The 16,155-nt window shown below is 39.1% G+C and overlaps 1 pseudogene; it reads right to left on the bottom strand.

Moving 5' to 3' along the window:
• Positions 1–1,281: 1,281 nt before the first annotated feature.
• LOC104456171 lies at positions 1,282–15,892 on the bottom strand (annotated as a pseudogene).
• Between the last annotated feature and the right edge of the window lie 263 nt (positions 15,893–16,155).

Genomic DNA, 16,155 nt, shown 5'->3' with positions numbered 1-16,155 from the left:
TCATCGATTGATGGACATGTTTCATGGCTTTCTAAAATGAGACCAAGCGATCTTGACTGAAGAGCACTCTTCTTACAGATCTGAACCGTGTCGCTCCTCACCCTCTCTCACCAACCCGTCACAGATTTGGATCATGTCATTCATCGATTCTTGGCGTCGTTTTGTTGAGGTTGTGGCACGGCTAGTAGGTTTGGGTTGTGATGGGTGAGCATTGGTGACGTTATAGCCAAGGAGTCCGTGCGTAGCGTGAGGTGGCGAGGCGTAAACGGGAGAAAAGAGAATAAAAAATAGAAAAAAGAAAAAAAAATGGCGTGAAGGGAGATGAGGAAAAACGTACACATGGGAATGCCATTTAGATCAGTTTTTAAAATGTCAACTCAGATTAAAATTTCAATTACAAATTCTACATATATATTTTGGTCGAAATATCTTACCAAAAGCTCTTAAGTGATCTAGCGATGCTATTAGCACTAAAGTGAGTACCATGTACAACTTTTGGTACTTCCAATATACTTCTTCCTTGTGAAATTTATCCAAACAAACTTTGTCATGGGATGTGCAATGTTGGTCTCGACTTGAGGTGCATTGGGATGCCCATTACACATAGGGGTGAGAGAAATGCAATTAGGAATAACGGGACTTGAGATCTCTAGCTCGAAATGGGTGAATAAGATCACTCGGTTTACAAGTCCTCACTTGACGTAGGCTGACAAAATACAACCTAATATTAATTATTTGATTCTTACAGAACAAATCTAGCTCTCGAGTAAAACTGGAAATCAGCCTTTGGTTACAGTTTGTTTCCAATGCAATTGGTTCAGTTCCTCGACTAGCAAGACTTCACTTGTCTTTAGCTAACGGAATACTACCTAATATCAATCATATGATTCTTACAAAACAAATCCGGTTCTCGGGTAGAACTGGAGACCAGCCTTTAGTTATAGTCCAATTCCAATGCAATTGGTTTAGTTCCTCCATCCAATTTTTGGAAAACGATATCTATAGGTTCGATTCCACATTCCGATTTCAGAACTTAGCCACCTTTAATCGCTACTAATTTCACACACTTTTGTACCTCACCCTTTTTTTTTAAATCCTATTTTGCGTGGAAGTTTGATCACCTTATATTATTTTGATCACCTTATATTATAACCGTGTTGAAGTGAGATCATATTTTGAGGGGTAAAAGCCCAATATTCGAGGTTATTGCATTGATCACGAGGCAAGGTGAATTTAAGCAACTCTAATGCCAATAAAGAAGAACGATGATTCGAAAAATGGTTAATTTGGCGTTCCTCCTTCATTTGGTTGGTAGAGGTGGATCTCTCTTCCATTCAGCAGTTGCACAGGCCTAGCATTCTCTTCCGCATACTGCAATTTTAATTTGTCACCAGATGTCAATACATCTCCAAAAAGGGATAATATCTTCCTCTAGCCACGTTTCTAATTAGTGAGTTACAAGCTACACCTATCATCCAAATGCAAATGTAATTAGAATTAAATATGGTTGATCTCCACTTTTGGAGATTGCTTTGAGGACAACACGACCCTTTTTCACAAATGATGAGTTAATGCTCAATTCTAACTAAGTCATACTATTTTTACTTTTTCCATTGCCCTAACCAAGAAGGTTTCATTGCCATGTCTAACCTAACCAGATTAACTAGGCAAGTTTACCCCTTATTTTATGATTATTTCTAAATAACTTCTAAATACTAATTACTCACTTGATTCCACGACTTGCGATTTCTATGGTAGTTGCAACTTAGAGTTAGGCAACCACCATGGACCACTAGATTCATGTAACCAAGAAATTAGTGTGCTTACATCATGAACAGCCTCTCTGAGCAACTTGATTTGGTCCTCTGATACTGTGCCTATCTGTTGGATTATCAAATGCAAGGGTTAAGCAAACTAAAACCCTTGGTTGAAAGACCACGGAAGAACATAAAAATTTACTGGTAGAAAGTGTATTACCTGCTTGTTGACAATCCACAGGACACCTTCTGTGCAAGGAGGGACGGTGAGAGAGCCCATGTATCTCAAGTAGCTCTTGCCACCCATCTCGTTCTCTGTTGGATCAATCATGCCCATCTGTCTCTCACCCTTTTGGTCAACCATGGACCGTAGATTCTCCGTTAACTGTAATACCAATTGACCACACATCCCTCACAATTGGAGGCATCTGATTTTGCACTAAGACATTAAGAAATAAGGGATTCTAGGCAATACTAAAATGATCCTAAAATTGATTTACTAAGTATTAGTGCCCAATTACGAGCGAATGAGTTTTCCATTAAGTACCTTTGTGAATTGACTTTGCGAACTAGTCCTAATAAATTTAGTATTACTTCGAGAAAATTACTTGCAAATTAATGACGGCAGTAACTTATATTACGAAAATATTTAGGGAAAATGACATCACAAGCGACATATGGAAGCTTGAGCTCAATCCACCAATGTGACCATTGGCTCGGCCAATTATTGGAGATTCTTGATTAATAATGCTTATTTTGGTGTCATGACTTTTCAATAGTCATAAAATTCAAGTGATTGAATTTTCTTATGACATAAATAACCAGTGCTCGGAAAATCCAATTTTCATTCTTAAAGAAGTTAACTAGATATGCTTAAGATCCTCATTGTAATCAATATATATTGAGATATTAAAGATGAAACATGAAGAAGTTACCTTGGAAAGGAAAGCGTCTGGCTGGCCAGTCTCGTAGAGGAGCCCAACGACAACAGTCTTGTTCTCAACGTCTGAGCTTACGTGAACCATGTACGACTCCAATTCATACGTAAAATATGTACATACCCAAAAAGAGAACCGAAATCTCACTTTTTCTTTTCTGAAGTATTCGCCTTCTAAAAATAAATAATGCAGAAATGAGGGAGATCTTTATAGGGCCCTTACTCTTAGAATGGATATGAAGATGCGTCTCTACCGTACATGATGCATGGTTAAATTATAGAGTTTATACAATATAAAAACTCAAACTCGTACTCGTACACAAGTGATAAATTTACCAAATATTAATTTTTGTTATCTCTAAAAACTTTAAACTAGTACACCTGTAACAAATTTATTTTATATTCATTTCTGTTAAATTTTACCATCAAATTATTAAGTTAGATGATACATAACGGTTGATGGGTATACTAATTTGAGGTTTTACCATCTATCTATATCATTTTTTGTGGTTTTTGGTAAATTTATCTCTTGGAGGTTTTGGCGATCAAAAAATTATTATAAGTGTATTGGTTTGGGGTTTTCGTTATTAAAAAATTAGTTTGGGAGTAGATTTGTCATATGAGTATCAGTTTTGGGTTTTTCTTGATAAAAAAATTAATTTGGAGTAAATTTGTAATATGTGTATCAATTTGGAGTTTTTTGTGATATTAACCCTAAAGTATATGCACCTTTGCTTGTAGAAAAAAGGTTGGGTCAACGTGCAGATAAAGTGGCCAAATAAAATTTGCATTATGGTGATTGGGTTCATTTGTTCTCCAGAAAATTTGTTGTCACAAAATATTTTTTTCTCATTTTTGACATTTAAATCATTAAGAAAAATGAATTATCATAACATCTTTCATAATTGATGGAATCAAATTAAGAAAAATTAATTTTTCTTTTAAAAATCAGAAATCATTTTTAATTTATGATTGAACACTAGTGCCCAAACTTGATCCCCAACAGCTAGGCTAGGTACGTGGTGGTTGGGTTGAGACCCTGACGCTTATGCCTGGATCCTCAATAGTCATGACTAAGTCCTTAGTGGCATTGCTTGGGCTTAGTCTTCACTGCCGACCCGAGTCCCCCTCTTCTAAAAAGTTTGCGAGTGAAATCTTTCAAAAATGCGGTTGGATTTTAGAGAAAATTTTAGGATCGATACATCCCGAAAATCGGATCGAGCAAATAACCGTTGTCAAAAGTAATGATAAGTTCTTTGTTAAAAATCTTATTGTCACAATTGTTACGACATCAAAAAGTTTATGAGTTGTCAACAAGTGGAACTAATCAATTGGATTGGATCATACAATTCTTGACAAGATGGTTTCTAGTTAAAAGATGAGGCATTTTAAGATTTGGCAATCCAATGTGGGCAAATAGTGTTGGAGGTTTGTTTGTTAAAACAAACAGAGTGTTTTTCTTTGTCCCACATAGGAAAAGTGAGAGGGAGTGGGCTAATTTAAAAGTGCGGGTTTTTCCTTATATACTTAAAAGAATGATTGGGTGGGGCTAGACCCCACCATACCCGCGTGCGGGTGCACGATTATTTGGCGCACTTAGCACTACTAATCCTTTTGTTATTTATTATTTACTATTTTTTTGTTGTTATTAATTTTTAGTAAATTCAAAGGTTGTCTTTTATTTTGAGAATTTCGGAAATAAAATATATAAAATGAAAATTCGAAATTCTATTTAAAAAAAAATATTCTGAATTTTGTTTGTGTCTTTTCAAGACAACCTTTGGAAAATTACTTATTCGGTTTTAACTTTTCCCGAAGGATTGCAATTGTTCGTTTTTCGACTTCTTCCGAAGAGTCGTATTTGTTTATCTGAACAATTTTCTAAAGGACGCGTTTGTTCATTCTTTGGCAATTTTCACGAAGAGTTGCAAGACTGTTTCATATATATACTTGTCAATTTTCGGAAGAAAAGTGTGGTCATTTTTCAAGTCTTCTTTCTGAAAAACTGCAGCCAATTTTTCGAGTGTTTCTTAGAAAGACCCTGGAGAAATACTTGAATTGCTATCTAGTATTCTCATCCGAGACTTTGTTGTATCATGGAGGATTTTTACCGGTGACCATTAGCAACGTTGTAGGGAAAATAAATCCTTAAAGAAAGTGATATTACGTCTCAAAGTCCAAGTTATTTTACTCGATCCGATTTCATGACAAATAGGATATCATTGCAAAACTCTTGATGGGCACGATCCAATTGTACCATTCAATAGAACTTTAACTAAGTAATTTTTTCGGTCAACTTGGGTCACACCTTATGTCAAAATTTAGATGCCTATACACAATATATAGCACTACGAGTTTATATCAATATCTCTAAAGGGACCACTTATCTATTTACTATGTACACATCTTAAAGGTATAGGATAACCGGAATCTCTTTGTTGGACACCTTCTAGCGAGTAGATAAGAGTGTGGATAGGGATTGGATACATGTAGAAACAAAGTGACACTCGACATTAGCAAAGAGACAAGGATCCTTTGCCCCTTGTCCTCTTTCATCTCTATGTTCCACCAATAAATGAACTGCTGGGGTCAAAACCTCCCCATGCTCGGGTTCAAGTTAGCGTGAAACACCAGGTTTTCCGCTAAAGGAACTACAGATAAATAAGCACCATTCAACCACGGTGCATCAACTTGTGTATGCAAATCCTTCAATATATATTTGATGGGGGTGTAAGTTTGCAGCCCAAACATCAAGACAAGGTTTCAAATTAAAGCTTAGGTCGAGAAGGAAGAGCAAAATACAAGACTTAAGTCATAGCCTAAGTAGGACCGACACGCGACACGACACAATACGCCAGAGTGTCATTTCTAAAAAATAAAGAATTCCAACACGTTGGGACACATTATATATTAGATAAATATTTTTATTTTTAATTAATTTGATTCAAATTCACAAATAAATAAATAATAAAAAATAGCTTATAATGAATTTACGCTAATAATATTAATAAATTTATTCATAGGAAATTTGAAATACATATTGGGAACATGTTTTTAACTTTAAGAAAAATTATGGATGAAACTAATGACTAACAAAAGAATAGATATTTAAATAAATTTATGATTTTCTATAATGATCAAAATTTATCATTATTTAATATTCAATATTCTTATTTTTCAAAATCACTTTTTAGCTTATTTATTTATTTTTTTAACAAAAATAACATTGCTGTCTAAAAGTTATTTCCCTTCCTCATTTTTCTCCTAAAGCCTCCCAAAAATTATTTCCTTCCCTCATTTCTCTCTCCCCCTATCCCCCAAGCCACCCCACGCCACACCAAATGTGACACCCCGAACCCCCTCCCTAGGGTCGGCACGGGCACTGACGTTACACCTAATGGAACACTAGCCACATCTCTCATGAAAGAAGCGTCGTAAATTATAGACACATTTTTTTTTTTTTGAAAACGGTCCCAGCGTGACTCATTAGCGGAAGCAAAATATTTTATCGCCATCTATCCCTCCTAACAACCATGATACAATTGCACACCACTAAATACCATAGGAAAAGATAAAGCCATGCCACTTTTATTTACATATTTTCGTGATGGATTTTCGCGGGTCAATACAACAAAAGAAAGCCAAGATTTTCAGCTACACTTGGCCACATCCCAAAAAGATACTATGACCCCTAAAGTAATCACATGACGTCCTCCATCTAACAACGGCGGCTATTCCCAAAAAGAAGCTCCAGCTTTCTACCCCTCACGCAACCATCACACCCATCCTAGCGCGTCGGGTGGTGGTGGCGGCAACATCCCCCTAAACACTCCGTCTCGGTGAACATGAACGGATAGGAACTCCTAGATGATTGGGCCCCCAGCCAGGCCCACATCGTACATAACTAGCACTCGCACTCGTACAAAAGTCAATCCAGGGACGGTGACGCAGTCGATCTCCGTACATTCTACTTCTACATCCGATGGGAGGCCATAGAAGGTACCTCGCGTGATGGTAGGAAGCGGCATCTTTCTAATCTGAAATGTTGGTCCCCAAAGGGGTGAGTACAACCACTCAGCAGGTAAAGGAATCCAATAACCACTCAATGCATCATACATGTCACTCATGCATCCAAGCATACTTACCTCGAAGCCATGCATATACCATCATACATCTTCATCACAATCATAACACATACATATCATCAAGCCATGAATGATCATCATCATATCATGTCATTTATGCATATCATCATGCCATAGGTGATCATCATCATATCATGTCATATATGCATATCATCATCATATCTTATATACATGTCATCATGCCATAGGTGATCATCATCATATCATATCATATATGCATATCATCATCATATCTTATATACATGTCATCATGCCATAGGTGATCATCATCATATCATGTCATATATGCATATCATCATACCATAGGTGATCATCATCATATCTTATATACATGTCATCATGCCATAGGTGATCATCATCATATCATATATGCATGATTCAATTTCCACTTTAACTTTCAATTCGATCACCACATCACTCCTTCTTGGGATCATCAATTTCATCCCATACTTTACACTCGCACCCCATCCTGGCATCGCGAGAAAAACCTCCGGCATTCAGCCACTTAAGGCCACCGGGCATCCGGCACCCCCACATTCCGGGCATCTCGCATCCCAACTGGCATCACGAGGCATCCTCTCGGGCAAAGACCTTCGAAGCTTTCGGCACCCAACCATTCTGGGCATCTTGATACTCCCAGGGCCATCCGGCCATGTATCTCTATACATTCCGGGCATCTGACACCCCCCATCCCGAGCATCCTGATACTCCCAGGGCATTATCATCCGCCACAAACAGTTTCCTCATTTATCATTGTTCATGTTTATCAATTTAGGTCTCACTTAGCATGGCACATGATGTAATGGCAAATAAAATCAATTTCATCCTTTGATTTATACATGCATCATCAGTCATCATCATACATGCAGCAAGATGCAATCATTCATAAAAATAGCATTTATGGAATTCATACAATTTGGAATAGTCCATTTATCATGCCTTTTTGAAATTTATTTAAATTCCAGCTTGTATCATTTTTGAAAATACTTAAATTAAATATCCATATGATTCCCAAAAATCATGAAATTAAGGCATGTAATAAATAAGACAATAAGATAATGATTTCATGAAAAATACATGGCCAATAAAGTTCCACACAAAAGATATCATTCACACAATCACAGCATGAAATTTCGGATAAAAACAGAATGTGCAATTTTTGAAATAATTAGATTAAAATACCCAAACGACCTCCGAAAATTATGAAATTTCACCAGGTTATAGTTACGACACTAAGGTAGATTTTTCATGAAGACTTCTAGGCCAGATTCATTTTAGATAATTTCCTATAGTCGTTCGAAGCTTCTGGTCCTTATACCGAAACGTTCAGTGTAGTCATCTCCGAATTACCGAGTTTTTACCCATTTATACTTCTTTTTTTCCTCGTAAATTTGGATATGTTTTACTTCAAGAGGTTCCCTACAACTTTCATGAAGGGATCTAAGTCAAATTTCCAAAGAACAGTCTCCATATGGGTCCATGAAGTCTCGGGTGTCCAGTACTACGTCTCCAGATTTACCGTCTTCAAGAGTAAGTCGATTCACTAGGCTATACTTGTTAATTTTACTTAAAATTTGAGTATGTTAGTATTTAAGATGTTCTCTACAAGTTTTATGAAGAAGTCGAAGAGAGATTCTTGATAAAAATCAACATGCAACCACATATCTACAAAAAGGTCAGCAAAATCGTTCCAGATCTAGTGTCTCCGTAGGATGAGAGTTTGACCCATTAAATCTCCATAATTTTGTACCAAATTTTATTGTGTTGTAGTTTAAGATGTTGGCTACAACTTTAATGAAGGATTCGAAGTCAAAATCGAACTCAAAACATGCATGCAAGCTCTCACAAGATTCTGACTCAGGCGGTTCATGCGAAAACAGCAACACCACCCAAGAACGAGTCATCCTAGCTTCGGTTTCCCCCTCCTAATCACCCAAAATTCGACATTACTCCCAACATACATGCAACACACACATGCAAGAGTAGTAAGAGGATCCTAACTTGCCTCTAGACCGAGGAGAACGACGGCACACGGCGGACGAACAGGCGGCGTGCGGCGGCGACGGGCGACTCCTCCCCCTTCTCGGCTTCTCTTCTCTCGGCCTCACTCTCTCTCTCTCTCTCTCTCTCTCGCACGATTCTCTCTCTCTCTCTCTCTCTCTCTCTCTCTCTCTCTCTCTCTCTCTCTCTTGGACGGCAACCCAACCGGCCACTCTCTCTCTCTCCTTCCCTTTGATTTCCCCCAAACCTTCATCATTAGCAATCATCACCATGCCACTCAAATTGGCCAATGCATGAAGGCCTCTTTGCCACTTGGCAAGACCCATGCAATGGGCCGGCCACCCTCCTACTTGGGCCTCCCTTGGGCCGGCGACAGCCCCATCCATGGGCCTCTATTGGGCCAGCCAGCTTGGCCCATCTTAGGCCCATCCCTCTTGGGCCTAAGTCCCAAGCTTAATTAGCCCAAATTCAATCCTTTTTAAAATTATTTAAATCCCCATTAAATTAAAGTACTAAATTACAAATTAAGATGACTATACACTTGAAATTTTAATTCCATAAGTTCCAATTTATCACACACACATGGCCAAGGATAAGACTTCCTTTCCCAAAATTCATCCATTTAAAGACTTGGCCATACATCTCATTGCAACTCATGGACTAGGAGGCTACAAAATACAAGTAGCGGCACCTCTATCGCCTATCCATAGCTCATGGCATATTTAGGGATTTTTATGAAATTCCGGGATGCCACACCAAAATCCCCCTCAGTTTCTTCCTTGCTCTCTCTCTCCCCCTCCCCGCAAAGAAAAACCAAAGCACCCGTCAATCGGTGATTGACAATCACCCCCTCGGTTTCTTCCCCTACTCCTCCCCTTCCCCCGTTGATCTCTCACCCCCCCCTGGCCCAAAATCCCAAAAAAAGCACCTACCATTTTCCTGGTTTCTCTCTTCCCCACCCCATGCCAAAACATCTAGCCCCCTCTCAGCCCTCGGTTTCTTTTCATCGTCCCCACCACCCTCCCTCTCTTCTTGCTAAAACCCTAATTGCGGCCTCTTCCTCCTCGTCGCACGATCCTCTCAACTCTCTCTTGGTTGCCTCATCGCAGTCACTCGCCACCTCGCCTCCGGCCCTTCCTCCTTCGTAGCTGCAACCTCGCCACCGGCCCTCCATCGCAGCGTCACAGTCACGGCCCTTTGGATCGCCTTGGTCTATGCTCTTCCTCTGGTCCTCCCCCGCCGTCACAGCCTCACCTCCGCTCCCTTGGCCTTGCCTCCACCCTCCATCATCTTCTTCAATGATCCTCTCTCTTAGACATGCGTGTCGGAACGTGTCAAGAAAAGTTAATCACGTGTTGGAAAATCCAATACGTGTTGATTGTGTGTCCAAGTGTGTCCAAGCATGTCGGACATGACATGGAAGCTTTGGCAGCGTGTCCATACTTCATTGGTCATAGCAAGTTCAATATCGAAATACTAGAAGTGCAAAAAGTTGTATACGATACTATTTTAATGTTTAAAGTTTTCTCGAATTACTTAAATATCACCTTTTAAAAAAAAAAAAGAAAAGAAGATCATTTATTTTAGTGGCAATCTCGAATGTGACAATATTTTAATTTTTTTCCCGATGACGTGGCTTGTCTGCGGTCCGACTCTGCATAAAATGCCCAAAACGACGTCTTTAACAAGTTTAACTTGTCCACATGAACCAAAATCATGTTGTTTAGCAAGAAAAATCAATTCTTTGCCGTGCATTGGAATTGGAAACTAGCCTTTGGTTATAGTCCGATTCCAATGTAATCGATTTAGGCTTTGTTTCGTAATCATCCAAACAGTGCCTGATTTTGATTTTTTGTTTCCTTGATTAGTTTGGGAACATAATCGCGTTTGGTAAAATTTTTATTTCTAGGAACAAATTTCTATTTTTTTTTTTTGTTCTCGAAAGTAGATTTGGAGCAAAATCAATAATAAAAGAAAAGTTGATTATTGTTCCGAGAACAAATCTAAGAATTAAATCCAATTCTTCTTCTTCCATTTTCTCTTTTTCTTCTCTTTTCTTCTTCTTCATTGACCGCCATCCTATGGTTGCCGTTCGCCGCTGCCCTTTGGTGTTGCCGTCGGTTGCCAGCAACCGGTCCAACGAGCTCATCGGAGGCAAGCCTAACCACCGGCGAGGCTTGGCCTTGCTAGATATGGTGAGGCCGAGCCTCACCGGGGTTGGGCAAGCCTCACGACTGATGAGGTTGAGCCTCATGGTGGCCACGCGGGCCTCGCCCAGCCCCCGTGAGGCTCGCCCAGCCCCACTTGGTGGCTAGGCGAGCCTTGCCTAGCCCCGGCGAGGCTGGGCGAGCCCTACCTAGCTGCCCGCAAGGCTCGGTTGATGACGGCCAGCCTCGCGAGGGCCGGTGACACTCCGGTGATGTCGCTAGCCCTCGTCTAGCCGGTCGCGGCGACCGGCCACGAAGAAGAAGAACATGATAGATAAAGGAAAAAAAGGAAAAAAAAAGAAAAGAAAAAAAAAAAAAAAAAAAAAAAGAAAAAAGATTTAAAAATTAAAAGAAATTGAATTTGGAATAGAATCAATGGGCACGGTACCAAACGCAATTTTATTCCAGAATAAAAAATTATGGACAGTTACCAAATGGCTTAAAATGCTTAAAAATTGTTCTCGAGAACAGAATAAAAAATAATCATTTCTAGTAAGAATCTGTTTCCGGGAAGAGAATCGTTACTAAACGAGTCCCTAGTTTCTCAATCTAATTTTTGGAAAACGATATCTAGAGGTTAGGTTCCATGTTCTGATTTCGGAAGTTACCCACCTTGAATCGCTCCTAATTTCACACACTTTTGTACTTCGCCCTTTTTCAAAATCCTACTTTGTGTGGAAGTTTGATCACTCTATGTATAATCATGTCAAAGTGAGATCATGTTTTGAGGGTTAAAAGCCCATTATTCGAGGTTGATACATTGATTATGAGGCAGGGTGAATTTAAGCAACCCTAATGCCAATAAGGAAGAACGATGATTTGAAAAATGGTTAATTTGGCGTTGCTCCTTCATTTGGTTGGTAGAGGTGGATCTCTCTTCGATTCAGCGGTTGCACAGGCCTGGCATTCTCTTCCACGTACTCCAATTTGAATTTGTCATCAGATGTCAATACATCTCCAAAAAGGGATGTTATCTTCCTCCAACCGCATGTCTAACTAGTGAGTTACATGCTATGCATATCATCCAACTGTAAATTTAATTAGAATTAAATATGGGTGATCTCCACTTTTGGATCATGCTTTGAGGACAACACGACCCTTTCACGTATGAGGAGTTCATGCTCAATTCTAACCAAGTCATGCTATTTTTACTTTTTCCATTGCCCTAGCCAAGAAGGTTTCATTGCCATGTCTAACCTAACCAGATTAACTAGGGAAGTTACCCCTTATTTTATTGATTATTTCTAAATAATTTATGAATACTAATTACTCACATGATTCCACGACTTGCAATTTCTATGACAATCGCAGCTTGGAGTTAGACGAACATCATGGACCACTAGATTTACGTAACCAAGAAATTAGTGCGCTTACATCATGAACAGCCTCTCTGAGCAACTTGATTTGGTCCTTTGATATAGTGCCTATCTGTTGGATTATCAAATGCAAGGGTTAAGCAAGCTAAAACTCTTGGTGGACAGACCACGGAAGAGCATAAAAATTTACGGGTAGAAAGTGTGTTTTTTGGGCCTGTATTACCTACTTGTTGACAATCCACATGACACCTTTTGTGCAAGGAGGGACGGTGAGAGAGCCCATGTATGTCAAGTAACTCTTGCCACCCATCTTGATCTCTGTTGGATTAATCATGCCCATCTGTCTCTCACCCTTTTGGTTAACCATGGACCGTAGATTCTCTATCAACTGTAATACCAACTGACCACACATCGCTCACAATTGGAGGCATCGGATTTTGCGCTAAGACATTAAGAAACAAGGGATTCTCGGCAATACTAAAATGATCCTAAAATTGATTTACTAAGTACTAGTGCCCAATTACGGGCGAACAAGTTTTCCATTAAGTGCTTTTGTGAATTGACTTTGGAAACTAGTGCTAATGAATTTAGTATTACTCCGGGAAAATTACTTGCAAATTAATGAAACTAGTAACTTATGGTACGAAAATATTTAGAGAAAAGGACATCATAAGTGACATATGGAAGCTTGAGCTAAATCGACTAGTGTGACCATTGGCTCAGCCAATTATTGGAGATTCCTAATTAATGGTGCTTAATTTGGTGTTATGACTTTTCAATGATCATAATATTCATATGACATACATAGCTAGTTCTAAGAAAATCCAGTTTTCATTCTTAAAGAAGGTTTTTTTTTTTTTTGGGGGTCAGAAAGAGAACTTCATTCACTAAAACGGAGGAGTACAGCCTGCTGCTAAAGCATAAGAAATTAAGAGGTCTAACAAAATAGAAGGAGGCGAGATGGGCCATTTTTCGGTTAGGGCACCAATTCTGTGGGCCTTTGCGGCCCAGTCCGCTACCCCATTTGCTTTTCGTCGGTAGTAGCTAACCCTAACACAAGCGAAGCTACGCAGGAGACTGATGGCTTCCTCAAAGATGGCATGAACCTCCTACGGCGGCCAGGTAACCTCATTGACAGATTCAACCAAAATCAGATTATCTGATTCGATTAGCAGATGATTATGGATTCTACCGTTCTTCAGCAGGTGGCAGAGGGTGATCAACAGTGCCATGAACTCTGTTTGCAAAGCCGAAGAGGCAGCAACGTTCCTGGTAAGTTCGTTGATCAAATTGCCGTACTGATCTCGGCATATACTGGCCATTGTCCATTAACTAGATATGCTTAAGATCCTCATTATAATCAATATATATATATACATAGACATATAGACATATTTATTTTTGAGATTTCAAAAATGAAACAAAATAATGAAGAGCATAAATGTATGAGAGCAAAAAGAGGCATAAAACACAATGTGCACATGAAGAAGTCACCTTGGAAAGGAATGCGTCTGGCTGGCCAGTCTCGTAGAGGAGCACATGAACCATGTGCAGCTCCAATTCATACCTAAAGTATGTACATACCCAAAACAATTGTTTAATATACCACATTTAATGATGTCGAATGCCGATGGTGCTTGATGGAGATTTGTGTGGATTCATTTCATTGCATATCAAATGTTTCTTTTTTCTTTTTTTTTTTTTTTTTTGGAGGTGGGGGGGGGAGAAAGAACCTTTTGCCGTTGATGGTGTGCTCAGAAGGGGAATGCCAGTGAAATTGTTGCAAAAAATATTGACTGCCATTAATTTTAATTGATCCCACACCGCCCGCGTCCCATTGAAGCTGCACTCAATCACACGGACAAATTATTATTAGTTGTCTAATCTTGAATGGGTGTTTACTTTGGCATTTGACTTTTGGCTTCTGCTGTTTTTAACTTAAAAGATGAGACTCTTTCTTTCCATCAAATTCTCGAAGACATATACACAATTGCTTTTGAGTTCGTCCAAACTTTTTGCCATTGAAAAGCCATCCCAAACTGCACAATCCAACCTTAAAAGTTCAATAAATTCTACGGTGTTATTTTATACAAGATTTACATCATGATTTAAGCCAAGTAGGCGGTCAAAATGATGTCATGGATCAAAAAAGAACATATAGGCAAGTCAATACATGCGATGTGTAGGGACATTTGACAAAGTTTCTTCACTAAATACATGGGACAACTTATTGGGCTCTTGAACAAGCACTTTTTTTTTCCTGATTAAAAAAGAAACAAGCACTTTTTCCAATTTCAGACACCCATTTGAAATTTGCAAGATCCACATGCTACTTCCTAAATCCTACTTATTAAATCAATAATTTATCAAATGGAATTTGGCATAATCTCATCTTAATGTTTAAATTTGAAATTAGACTCTGGCTTTAATTGAATATCCAAATTTTTGTACAAAATTTATCATCTAAAAGTAATCTGAATTTTTTTTTTTAAATTTAAAGAAATGCTATTTTGGTTGGGTTAAAGCCAAGCCACACGTGCTTTGAACCAAAATAATGCCCCCATAAACCAATCTAAACAGAGAGAGAGAGAGAGAGAGAGAGAGAGAGAGAGAGAGAGAGAGAGGAGGCCATTAGCCACATTCACATAAAAGGTCTTGCTTTTCCTAATAAATCATCCTTCATGTTTTGTCTCCTAACCCTGATGAATATACTTGGACATAGGAAGAGCCTGACTTAGATGTAAATAGAACTTACAGAAATGTCGTGGCCTCAGTTCTTGAGGGTCGTGTTGCTGGACTTGTAGCTCCTCTCTATCTCTCCGAGATTGGGAATCACCTCCACTCTCCAGCTCGACAGGTCGATCAGCGACTGCATTTCACCTTTGTTGCATGCTTCCCACTCTTTCCTCAGCTGCCCCCGATGCATTGGTCCATTCTCGCTCCCGGCTATGTAATCAAACTCTCTCTCATCCTCTTCACGCACCCCAGTTGATACACATGACCACACAAATCATTACAATCATCAACTTTCATTTGATACTGTATAAAGAAAGATCGTGCTCTCCAGGCCTCTGCTTAGTAAGCTACAAATAAGAACATTAACCATCTGCAAGCTTTACGAATTAATATAAATGTGGGTAATGTGCATATTTGTATCTCTCAATATGAGAAGCCCAGTTTCCTGCGACCAAGAATTGAGGGAAATATAGGAAAAAGCAAAAAAAAAAAAAAAGAAAAAGAAAAGCTCTACACAGGTAGGATAGAGTTCACAGTGTGTGTTGTCTGCAACATCTTTTTGAATTGGACTAAAACGAGTCATGCATCCAATGCAGTCTATGCAAACTTTCACATGGCTTTGTAGCAAATATGAATCCATACTAGACACATTGTACGGTTTAGCAAAAGTGAAATGAGAAGGTGGGGCGTTACCGACTTCTAGGGTCATGGATGATGTTGCTGTGCTCCACAGCGCAAGAAGGAAGAAGAGGGAAAGAGCAGAAAAGAGGATGAGGTTCCTTTGGTTCTTCATGTTGATCTTCGCTGGCGATGCAATGGATGGTACAATGAAAGAACAAATGGGTGAGAAGGGTGGTTCTTGAGATTCATAAGCATGCGATGATGTTTGGTTTGTAGGAGGGAGTTTTGGCGAGAAAAAGTCGAAACACTGTCTCTTGTTAGTGTGAAGAAGCCAATCTGATAACGTAATCAAATTTGTTAATGCGAAGCAAGAAACATCCTCACACCTTTGAGGGGTTCAAACAACATCGCGAATGATGTGAAACAGGGCGGGGA

Source organism: Eucalyptus grandis, chromosome 1 (genome assembly GCF_016545825.1).
Source record: "Eucalyptus grandis isolate ANBG69807.140 chromosome 1, ASM1654582v1, whole genome shotgun sequence".
NCBI lineage: Eukaryota > Viridiplantae > Streptophyta > Magnoliopsida > Myrtales > Myrtaceae > Eucalyptus > Eucalyptus grandis.
The sequence above is the reverse complement of the archived record's forward strand: the minus strand, read 5'-3'. Positions and strand labels throughout refer to the sequence as shown.